Source organism: Schistocerca nitens, chromosome 3 (assembly GCF_023898315.1).
Source record: "Schistocerca nitens isolate TAMUIC-IGC-003100 chromosome 3, iqSchNite1.1, whole genome shotgun sequence".
NCBI classification, from domain to species: Eukaryota; Metazoa; Arthropoda; class Insecta; order Orthoptera; family Acrididae; genus Schistocerca; species Schistocerca nitens.
Genome location: NC_064616.1, coordinates 349293955 through 349306760, shown reverse-complemented (window position 1 = coordinate 349306760; position 12806 = coordinate 349293955).

Here is a 12806-nt window from a genome sequence, read left to right as displayed (position 1 = left end):
AGACGATGTTTGAAACTAGGACTAGCAAGGTAAACAATTTTTCCACATATTGTCAAATTGGAAGTCGAAGAGCCAGTTACATAAATTATGATGACAACAAACGTTTTTCAAGTAAACTGATCACAGGATCACGTAGGCATGAAGGAGTCAGTAAAAGCAATTATTCGCTATTATAGCAAACTTTTGAATCCTCTGGACACTTGAATTATCTATATTGATTCTGAGAGGTTTGTTATTTCTCTTGTTATTTACTGTCGCAATGTCATCCGGGAGAATAAAATTAAAGGCAGTTGGATTAGGTTCCTGATCTATAAACTATGATTTAATATTCTGCGCTGCTAAATAAATTTTGAAGGTTATATTCTTTATATATAACAGAGTATCGGTTTCAGTCCTAGGATTGACGATAAACTTCAGAAATACAATTACAGAATAGTAGCATATCGATTATGGCTCCTCACCATCAACAATAGTTGTTACCCATATCTTGAAACTTACCTCCCGCATCTCGTGGTCGTGCGGTAGCGCTCTCGCTTCCCACGCCCGGGTTCCCGGGTTCGATTCCCGGCGGGGTCAGGGATTTTCTCTGCCTCGTGATGGCTGGCTGTTGTGTGCTGTCCTTAGGTTAGTTAGGTTTAAGTAGTTCTAAGTTCTGGGGGACTTATGACCACAGCAGTTGAGTCCAATAGTGCTCAGAGCCATTTGAACCATTTTTGAAACTTACTACCGTTCACTTTCACTGAAGAAAAGATACATAATAATAAAATGAAGTCAAAGATTAGAATGTCAAAGGATAGTGTGAATGGTTAAAATGAAATGAACTAAAAATCATCTTCTTGTCTAAAACACGTTACTGTTCCAGAGAAATTCGGCACGTCTCAAAATTGTTTACACCCCTGATGTTTAGCCACATGTGGACAATAGTGGGTCTCATGATGCAGCACTGTTTACCCATCACAAAATAGAGCCTCAGAAATCAGTAAATAAAACTATTCTTCTACTGTTGCTCCGAATCGCATATACCAACCGCCCTCTGCTGCGACAACGACTCAAAGTCTATTGGGTATTTGATTTTTCTCTGCTTTTTCGGGCCTCCTTACCTCTCCTTCTAGCCCAACCTTTGTTCTCTAATTACGCCTTCATCGGCGAGCTTCTCCTCAATATTTTTCATTTGTGCTGAGTTGTTTTGTACCCTTCTTGCATATACACATGTGTCATGTATTTTTAGAGACTGCATGAATATATAAGGTGAGTATTTCTGCTCTTTGTAAATTAAATATTACATATCTTTCTGTGAATTAATTTGTTTGTCCACATTCCATTTACTGCGTTTCCTTAAAATTATATAAAATATATGTCTGTAAGAAAAACTTGAAACATCTGTTGTAGCTGATTGGTGAAGGGCTGAAAAAAAAACACCTCTGCTAATGCTGCTTAGTATCATGTATAGCCTTCTTCGGCTTCCACAACAGCTCGAAGTCTGTTGGGCATTGAGCCCACAACTCGAGCCACATAACGGAGATTCAAGTAATTCATTCCAAGCGTCATGAATCACATCAGAAAGCTGTCGGCGAGTCGACGGTGACTGCCCCTTTTCTCGTATTACTCTGGCCATTTCTCCCCAAATATTCTCAATGGGATTCATGTCAGCTGTTTTAGGTGGCCGTTCCATTACAGTAATATTACTATGGTCGTCGAACCACCTCTTAACCACACGTGCCATATGAATAGGCGAGCAATCTTGTTGGAACATGATCTGATCATCGCCAAATCTTGCTGTCACAGAAGGCAACATCACGTTCTCCAGAATTGATATGTAATTGCGCGCATCGAATCTTCCTTCCACTTCCCACAGGAACCCACACCCTTCGGCCGATATCCATGCCCATACCGTTACCGACTCCCTACCACTCTTTCGGCAACTATAAATATATTTTCGATTATACCTAGCACCTTTAGGCCGGTAAACAAGTACTTTTCCGGTTGATGCCGTAGAGAAAACTTTTCGTCCGTTAAAATCACTCGCCTCCAAAACTGGAGAGGTTTGTCGACATTTTCAGCAGCAAAAGCAAGGCGAGCTTCTCTGTGGGAAACAGTCAATGTCTCTTTCACAGCAGCGCTTCTTGCTCTCAGTCCACCTTCCCTTAGACGACGAGTGACGGTCTTACTGCTAACATTGAGACCCAAAGTTTGCTGAATTTGTCGTGCGTTGACAAATGGGTAGTTCTCACTGAAACGGCGTATCTGCTTATCCTGAGCTGCTGTTGTTTTGCGGCGACGGCCATGAGGCCTCCCATTCAGGTTACGACTCTCTTTCTTTCGTCTGATCAAATTCAAATGGCTCCGAGCACTATGGGACTTAACATCTGTGCTCATCAGTCCACTAGAACTTAGAACTACTTAAACCTAACTAACCTAAGGACATCACACACATCCATGCCCGAAGCAGGATTCGAACCTGCGACCGTAGCGGTCGCGCGGTTCCGGACTGAGCGCCTAGAACCGCTAGACCACCGCGGCCGGCTTTCGTCTGATCCACCTGGCTACCGTCGACTTGTGAAGACCCATAGTTCTTGCTATATAGCCATTTGAAGATCCCTCTGCATGGAGTGCTATTATAGCGCCCTTGTCTGCCTCAGCCAGATGGATCATTTAGCGTTGACTGAATGATTCGTCGCGGTTAATATCTGCTGCAGAAACAGCGCTAGCAGGGAACAGACTGCCTCATCCACGACGACAGCCGCAACGCAGTGGCCAAGTATGTGTAACACGGAAATCGATGGCATGAACGAGAGATCGCAAGCCCGTACCAGTGTCATTACATAGTGGAGCAACTTAGAATCTGTAATTTTTCTCAGAAGGGACTGGTCCACTCTTGTCATGTCTTATCCTGATAAATATTACATGAAATGAAATGTTTACGTTTTGCATATGCGGCAGGCCCAACGCAAGAAACATTTCTGAAATATCTGAGGCAACCTGAAGAACACTTCGTGAATTTTAGCTGTGGAAGGTTGCCTTATAAGAAGGAAAACGTGTTTATCCTCGCTCGCCGTGTTTCCAAGTGGCGCAGTTTACTCTGAGGCATACATAGTTCTCGCCGAGCGTAAGAAGCGACTCGACTAACGAGGGGAACTCGCCAGGCGTCATAGGCTGATTGTCCAGAAACTTTGCTCAATGAAGGAGAGGACAAAATAAGCGAACAAGTGTTACGGCTTATCTGCAGACACTCGACCGTTTCCGAGAAAACGACGGTGAAAGTTATCGACGCGCTGTTGCTATAGTGTAGATACCTTGTGCAGCCGAGAACGCAATTGAAGCGGTGGCTCAGTGGCTACCGTCGTTCCTTCTTAACTTTGATTCCCGTGTTCGAGACCATATTGGGTTTATTGTTAATATTTTTTCCTGCCTCTCTATCAGAATTAACTACGAATGTTTTTTTTCTAATTTATGTTGAAACAATGTTTTCGTTATTCGCCAATTAACTTTATGTGTAATTAATGAATTTAAAAAAATAATAAACGAATGAGACAAACTGATCTAAAATCATCTGGTCTGCCTCATGTATCGTTACATCCAAATGGTTTATAAATGTTAATCTACATTCAGATCCGATGATGGCACCTTTAGTGTGTTGAAACCGGTTATCCAGTAAACAGTATTTAAGCGATCTAGGCTTCTGAATTATTTCTACAACAGAGTGATCGCCCCACTGCGCACTATGTGTTCCCTTTTTAACTTCTTTCTTTACACAGTAAATTAACTGGCGAATAACGACAACATTGTTTCAATATAATTTGGAATAAACTTTCGTAGATAATTCAGAGAGTGAGGGGGGAAAAACGGAAAACCGGGTTTCGAACTCGCAGCGCCAAGTTCAAAAGTCGCGATGGTAGCCGCAGAGCCACCGCTTCAGTTGAATCCTTACCCGCTAAGAGGTATCTACACTATAGCAACAGCGCATTGAAAATTTTGACCGTCATTTTCTCAGAAGCGGTAGAATCTAAGCAGATAAGCCGAGACACGTGTTCGCTTATTTTGTCCCCTCTTTCACTGAGCGAAGTTTCAGCAAGATCGGGGTATGACACTTGGCGTGTTCCCTCGTAAGTGGCGTGCGTTGCTATTCAGTAGACAGAATGCGTCCACTTTCCTCGACTACTCATTGACATGTTTGGAAACTTTCTTTCTTGTAGTGGCACTTTCCATTATGAGGGCTGGTTTTCCTGATGGACTTTGCTCCTAATTTACGTTACTGTGTAGTAGGCCTACTGCAACTACTTGAACCGGAAATGTTTGTTTATTTGGGTACTCCGCTTCTTAGTTGCTATATTTCGCTACAATATTTTCCTTTGTTTCAAAACGGCAAGTTTAGATGACCACTGCAACTTGGTAACATCAGTAACAGTTTAATACTTTGAAACAGTTATGTGTGGTGTACGAGGAGTGTACTCTGTTGAATGAGGAATACATTAAACACGAAAGCTGCGTCCAATAACAATAATTAACTTTCGGTTACATGACAAAACACAAGTCGAAGCACTGTCAGTTCATCTCAATACCCAGTAAAACTTAAACTGGAACGATCGAAAACATACTTTCGTGGGGAGGGCAAACGAAAGACTGCGTTTTATTCGCCGCACACTAAGAATACGCAACAGGCCAACTGAAAGCACTGCCTACACTACGTTTGTCCGTCCACTGCTATAATATCCTTGACAGACGTGATTGTGCACGCAAAAACGTCCAAGGAACGGTAGCACGATTTGTAATGTCACGAAATAGGGGAGAGAGAGTCCAAGATTTGAGAATCGAGTTGGGGTAACATTCATGAAAACAAAAGCGTTTTTCGTTGCCGCGAGATCTTTTCACGAAATTTCAATCACCAAGATCTGTTCTGAATGCCAAAACATTATTTCCTGGGGAACTTACACAGGAAGAAACCATAGTAACAATGTAACTCAAGGCTCGTAAGAAAAGATGTAAGTGGTCCTTTTTCCCACACACTGTTAATAAGTGGGACGGTAGAGAAATAGTCCGAACCTTCTGCCAGGCACGTAAGTCTGGATTGCAAAGAAATCCTGTAGATGTAGTCATGTAGATGTAACAACGAAATTATGTTGTAATTGCGACATGTGCGTTACATTTGATTTGAACATCGAAGTTGTTTGCTGTTTATTTACTTTTTATTCATTAGTTTCAGCCATATACAAACACCTAGGCGCGTTAAATTAATACTGAAATAAAGTGTCATGCACGGACCAATAACAATAAATTCTTACCTACGTGTTACGGTACTGCAGCATCTGCCAGCGTCTTCAGAAGTGGATATCGCATACGACGTTCCTAGGGTGTTAATAAATGGATATTGCAGACGACTTCGAACAAAGTTTGAATGTAGCTTCGTAAACGTTCCGTGATCAAACGATCTGAGTTGCTGGCGAATACCGTTTATCCTCACTAGACAGTATATATTATCATTATACATGAGGTGAAAAGGGTTTCGCCGGGTGTGGTGGCCGAGCGGTTCTAGGCGCTTCAGTCACGAACCTCGCGGCTACTTCAGTCGCAAGTTGGAAGAGCCATTTTTTGACCTTTCGCGTAAATTTTATTTACATAAATGGCCGTATCTTTAGATTGCGTTGACATAGAAGTTCACTTTTTTACACCACCAAGGGACCGGTTACCGCAAGCAGTGCGATACATTTCCGCTTATTATGTCTACTCGTTCTCGAGGTAAACGGGTTTTAAGGGTTGGGTAGACCGATAGACGATCAAGAAAGTGAGACTAGTAGGGTTCCGTTTTTATCGGTGTAGGTGACGAAATCCTAACAACGAAAACAGCCACGACAGCTACTGAAGATGAGGGCCGCATAAATAACACCCCCTACTCTTTATTCTAAATGTGCTAGCTGCAGTCGATACATCAGCATATTAATCGTAGCTACGCTTTCGATCTAAATCACGTTCACAGGAATGCAAATAGAATCCATTTGCCAATACACGTGGTAATTCACATCCCAGTATTAATGCCACCGCGTTTTAGAAGTGCGAACATTTCCATTGCTAGCTAGCTTAAGAAACACTTGGGCTAATGAACGTTTTCTGGCTGTGGCGAGTCTAGTGGAGAATTCGAAACAGTGTAGAATCTAATAACAGTATTTTGTTATTTCGATAAACATCACGAATGTTTGTCACATAAGCGGTGACATAAAGATAGAAAATTAATGTTTTTGAGTCCAGAAAGTTCTATGCAACAGAAACTGCAGATCATTTTGCCATTTTCATTGCGAAAATGCCGGCTTATTCATGTCTTGGGTAGTAATAGAGGGCTGTTTGCCTGGGTTGTCTGCTAGCGTAGTGAAAGGAAGGTCTGGTTTGTTTTCGGTTCTAATCTCGATGGAGGCAGGTAGAATATCACTATAGCAATTTTAAGAAATTCTCGCACCCCAATACGTTTTATTGCTACCTTTATTCTGTACTGGCGCCCTGTGGATGTCAATAAGACACTCTTGTAGAATTTCATACATGTTACTGCCTATTTTTTCCGCTTCTGTCAATAATGGAATTGACTTAAGTGTGGCACTGAATGATTTTAACTGAATTTCGTTATAAATCTTCACGCATTGCTAAATTTGCACACTTTCGTTGTAGGTCAGCAACGGAAATCCAGTATGACTGGTCTGAACGTTGACACAGACCGTTTCGCGGCCGAATGCGGATAATATTTTGCTAATTCGTAACGATCTGGGGTTCTTTGTCTTACTAAAACAGTTATATTATCTCGATAAGTTTAAATTCATTTTTATTGGTACAGTTCATACCGATTAGCGTTTCTTCTTTCATTTGTGTCTTATATTTACGTGTTGTGTTTAACACACTAATCAGCATCAATATAGTCTTACAAATCATTGAAAACTGTCTAAAAAAGTTCAGATAGTTCGTCAATTTCACGTCTGTGCATAGTATGTTGGTAGCACTTCGTCGCCTTGCCTGTTATGCTGTGTAGCAGACTTTAAAGCCGTGCGGATCAACATAACGAAAAGGCGAGGGGCCTCGCTCGTTTTGTCCACGACTGTACAATCCAATTGAACCATTATCCTAAAAACATGTAAATATTGACAATAATATTACAGTGTAAAAATACATAAGAAGCAAATGGAAGCTGAAACTACAACTCTTACCAGAATAAGTGTTCCGGTGTAACGACAAGCGCCGGCATGAAGATCAAGAATGATTCAGCCGAGGGGGCTGTGAGACTAGGTCAGCCAATAGCACGTTGACTGCGATGTCACCACGACAGGAGCGGCCTCTACACGAAGACGATTTAAGCAAAGCGCCGTATAGCCTCGGCCGCACTAGAAGAGAGGCTCTAGCAGAGATGTACTAGAAGAGCAGTGACTTGTGATCCATATCAATTGCTTACATGGAAATTGTATACATTGATGGACATTGATGATTTGCATGTCGCAAATTGCTTGCGACACGTCGCTGTAAATCAAAGTTAAGTACTATCAATTCAGTTACTATAATAAACTCCATTAATATGATTTGCAGTATGTTGTCGAGCTATACGAGAAAACAGCTTCCTAGGCACCCAATAAGACGCGAGTGGGCAGGATACCACATTGGCGATGAAGATTCACAAACAGACCCCACGACACGGCCACGGAATTTTCGTATACGTTTCGCCGGCGCCTTAACTCTCTCTTGTCTTTTCTTTGCAGGAGTGTTTACTTGCTTTAATAGCCTCTTTTGCTGATCAGTGATTTCAGGTGGGCGTTGCAGAAAATTTCTTTGTTTTTGTACTTATTTTTTCTTGCTTGCCTAGTCCGTTTCGTGCATTTGTCTCATCCAACATGCACACCCCACCTATACCACCCCCTGCTCAGGCACCGCAACTGCAAGCGTTAGATGCAACAGAGCTAATGCAGATGTTTCAGTTCCAGACGCAACAAATATCTACCCTGCTCAACTCGGTGGTGCAGCTACGGGCCAAAGCTGCGCGCCCGACAGAACAAGCATCACCTTCAGCAATACCGCTTTTTCGCCAGTTTCGTGAACAAGAAGAGGAATGGCTCGAGTGATTGCAACAATTCGAAGAACATGTAATCGCTCACAACATATAAGGTACTATCTATTATCGACGGTAGGAAGTGCAGTGTTCCGTTTAACTCAGAAGTTGTTCCCTAATGCAACTCTGAGTGAACTTTCTTATGAACAGGTTCTAGATTCGCTAACTAACAAGTATGACCAACAAGTGAATGTGGTAGCAGTTAGGTATCAATTCTTTAATTGGAAAAAACGGTCACAACAAACTTATCGCGACTGGATAACAGTTTTGCAGGGTATGACGAGGAAATGCAAATTCAAATGTGCTTGTGGTGCTTTATAAAATGGCTCTGAGCACTATGGGTCTTAACTGCTGAGGTCATTAGTCCCCTATAACTTAGAACAACTTAAACCTAACTAACGTAAGGACATCACACACATCCATGCCCGAGGCAGGATTCGAACCTGCGACCGTAGCGGTCGTGCGGTTTCAGACTGTAGCGCCTAGAACCGCTAGGCCACTCCGCTTTATATTCCAGTATTACATTGCGTGATGGTATCATGTACAATCTGCCTTATGCCAAACTCAGAGAACAGATTTTGAAACAGTCCAATCCATCACTACAGCAGGTAGTGCAAATACTAGATCAATACGATTCAGGTGCCTTGTCGGCCGATAAATTTGAGCAGCCAGCAATTTGCCGGGTTGAATTCCTTGACTGCAACCGGCCCATTCAGAGGCAGCTTACCCTCGCCATGCCACGTAAACAACCCTCCACGCCACGTAAGAAGCTCGCTAACAGGTGGCTACACAGGCGAACAGCATTAAGTCGTGCCCTCAGTGTTATTCACAGCACAAACGCTAAGACTACCCCTCCCGACAAGCTCAGTGTTACCCTTGTGGCAAGAAAGGACATGTACAATCGGTATGTTGCAATGAAACAAACATAAGAAATCAGTCCACTCAGGAAAATCTCTTCAGAAGGCCCATGTCATTAATGCAGTATATTCAGAGTCTGCAACAGGTCTTAGCAAAACTAGCAAGTGTGCAGTTCCTTCAGTGATACGCAAGTACAGCGAACTTATGGTTCATTTGCTTCTTTGCAGGAATTGCGTGAAACTTCAGTTGGGCACGGGTGTTTCTGTTATTATTATTATTCTGGATTTACAATGTGAGTACATTTTTCCAGCACCTATTCTAGATTACAGTAAGTCACTAATTATTGTTCTCCACTCTTCTCTATTTGTCCATAAATCTTCAGGAATGTTGTTCTTCCTCATTGCTGACTGAACTCCCTGTATCCATGTATCAGGTGGTCGTCCCCCTTTTCTTCTTCCAATTGGTACCCAGTCGATTATGCATTTTGGTAGCCTTTCCTGTTCCATTCGTCTGATGTGTCCATACCATTTAAGTTGTTTGTGCTCGATGAAATCAATAATTGAATTTTTACATTTCATCTTGTCTCTGATTACTTCATTTCTTATTCTTTCTCGTCTTGATATTCTTGCTGAACGTCTCCAGAAATCCATTTCTGTGGCTAATAATTTTGATTTCAGTTGCCATTTTGTTGTCCACACTTCTGAACCATATGTAATAATGCTCCTAACTATTGTTTTAAAAATCCTTATTTTGTTATCAGTTGTTATGTGTTTGTCCCAGAGAATTCCATTCAATAAAGAGATTGTCGTCTTTCCAGAATTTATTCTTGATCTAATTTCTTTGTCCTGTTTCCCATCATTTGTAATTTTCACACCTAAATATTTATATTCCTCAGTAGCTGTTATTGTTCCCATCCCTTCTTCTAATATTAAGTCTCCATTCACTCCACCAATTACCATGTACTTTGTTTTATTCATGTTTACATTTAGACCTGATTTTTTATATTCTTGAATCAATTTTCTGGTCATATACTCTATGTCCTCATAGTCTTGGGCAATAATCAGTTGGTCATCTGCAAATTGTAACGAGTATATTGTTCTATCATTTATTGGTATTCCCATAGCGTGACATTTTTTCTTCCAATTCTGTAAAGTTACTTCTGTATATATTTTATACAATGTAGGTGAGATGCTACATCCTTGACGTAATCCTTTTGTGACTTGGAATCCATGTGATAGATATTTACCAATTTTTATTTTTGAAATAGAATTTTTATATAAATTTTGAATTGCTTTAATTATTCTTGGATTTATTCCTATTGATATTAAAGCTTTCCATAAACTGGATAAAGGCACACTATCATAGGCTTTTTCTATATCTATGAATACTAAATGTATAGGTTGTGCCCGAACCATTTTTTTTTCAATAATTTGTTGTAGGCAAAAGATATGATCAATTGTTGATCTTCCAGCTCTAAAACCTGCTTGTTCTTCAGCCTCCTTTTCTTTGTATTCTTGTTCTAACAAATATTTAATAATTCTTCCGTATAATCTACTGAAGGTATTGGTCACTGTTATTCCCCTATAATTTTTACACTCATCTTTCGCTCCTTTTTTATGTATCACTGAAATATATCCTACTTTCAAATCATTTGGGACATCTTCCCCATTTAAACATCTTTCGAAAAGGTTTCTTAACAATTCCATTAATTTCTTTGTTCCTAATTTTAATAATTCTGCAGGAATACCTCCAATGCCTGTAGCCCTTCCATTCTTTAAAGATTTTATTGCAGTTTTTACTGTCTCTATTTCCAAACGGATGTAATTCTCTGCTTGTAGATCTATCATTTCATTATATTCAGGGTTTCCCAAGTATTCTTCCCTGTTTTCTGTTAATAAACTTTTAAAATATTTTTCCCAAGAGTCATGAGTAATATATTTAATATGTGTTGTTTCTTTGGAATTCCTTCTTAAATTTTTTATAGTTTTCCATGCTTCTGTGTTTCTTTTACCACCAATATAGGATTCAATTTTTTGACATGACTGTTCCCAAACTTTGTTTTTTGCTTCTGCAACCTTTTTCCGGATTTTCGCTTGTTGTGCATTAAGCTCTATTTTATCTTGAAGATTTCTGGTATTTAACCATTTTAAATATTTTTCTTTCTTTAATTTCACTTCCTTTTTAATTTCTTCATTCCAGTAGTATAATGGATGGTTTGTACGTGTTTCTTCTGTTTCTCCTAAAGCTTCCTTGGCGGCTTCATGTAGTTTATTTACAATATAATGATATTGATCTTCTGTATTATCAAACTCTGTTTCTACCAGTTTTTCATCTAATCTCTTTTGATATAAAAATAGTGTGCTTTCATTCTCAAAACTATTCAATTTATATTTAGGAATTTTGATTTCTGTTTGTATATTTTCTATAGGACAATTTCGATTTTCTTCAGTGCTTTTTCCTCTGAAGGGGAATAAAAATTTGGAATTTACCAAATAATGATCGCTAAGAGTTACCCCTCTATATACTCTTATGTCATGTATTTTTATCCTCGTTTGCTGTTTAATTATAATATAGTCTATTATTGATTTCTGTCACATTGCTAAATCGTCACACATATGAACTGTTAGGCTCCCCACACCTGTCTAAAAAAAGCACGCAACTGACGGCTCGTAATGGACATGACACTCCCGTTCTCAGAAAATGTACTTTGCCTGCCACGTATCACTCGCATACGCGAGCAGTGACGTTTACAGTGCTGCAGTCACGCTATTGTGAGAACATATTTGGTCTTGATTCATTTGATTTGTTTTGCTTTAAGATTCAGGACAATATGATGTCAATGTCAGCATTCCATGCACAAGACAGGGTAGCTAGCTTGCTCAAAGAATTCCCAAAACTCTTTTCTGAAGGTCTAGGAAAGGCTAACAATTTTTTGCGCATATTACGCTGACAGACAACGCTCAGCCGAAATTTTGCGGAGCCATAACTGTTCCCATTGCATTACATGGCAAAGTCGCTGCTGAACTTGCAGAATTGCTAGATAACGGAGTTATTGCGTCTATATCAGCTAGTGAATGGGCAAGTCCATGGTTTTGCCCCCAAAACCTTCAGGTCGCATTCGCCTCTGTGATTGTTACTTATCCATTGGCACGGCCAGAGGATCTCATGGACAGATTAGGCGCTGGTCGCTACTTTTCAAAAATTGATTTGCGCGTCGCGTATTTTCAAATACGACTCGATGAAGAATCCCAAAAAGTGTGTGTAGTAAATATTCATTTGGGTTTGTTTAAATATTTGTGTTTGCCTTTTGGCAGTGCTTCCGCACCCGCCATTTTCCAAAGGTATCTAGAACAACTGACTGCACAAGTGCCAAACAGTTCAAACTGTTTGAACGATACTGTCGTAGCAGGAAGTAAACCTGAAGAACATTTGGCAAATTTGCGTGCTTTGTCTCGTGTGTTTTGATGCAGGACTAAAGTGCAGACTGGACAAGTTTGACTTTTTTAAACCTGAGTTGCAGAATCTTGGTCATAATAGGTGGCAGTCAGTACCACAGTCAAATTCTGGGTCATGAAAGCAAATAAAAGCTATATACTGCCTATTAAGCCCTGTATAGGTGCCTTCTGTAGTGGTTAAAAAAAATGCGTTATCCGTTGCCTTCAAATTTTTACCGGTTCGTTAAAACCTTCCGCTAGAAATTATTAACACCCAGCAATAACTCGCAGGGGCCAGTAATTTCGTGGACCACACGAATTTAAGAAACCATTTACTACAGACGGTAGCTTGCAGGAGCGGTAGGACATGTCAAAGCGACGGTAATCTTGCCTACTTAGGTAGACTTTTACCACCACTAGTACTGGAAGGTTACGTTGCAGTA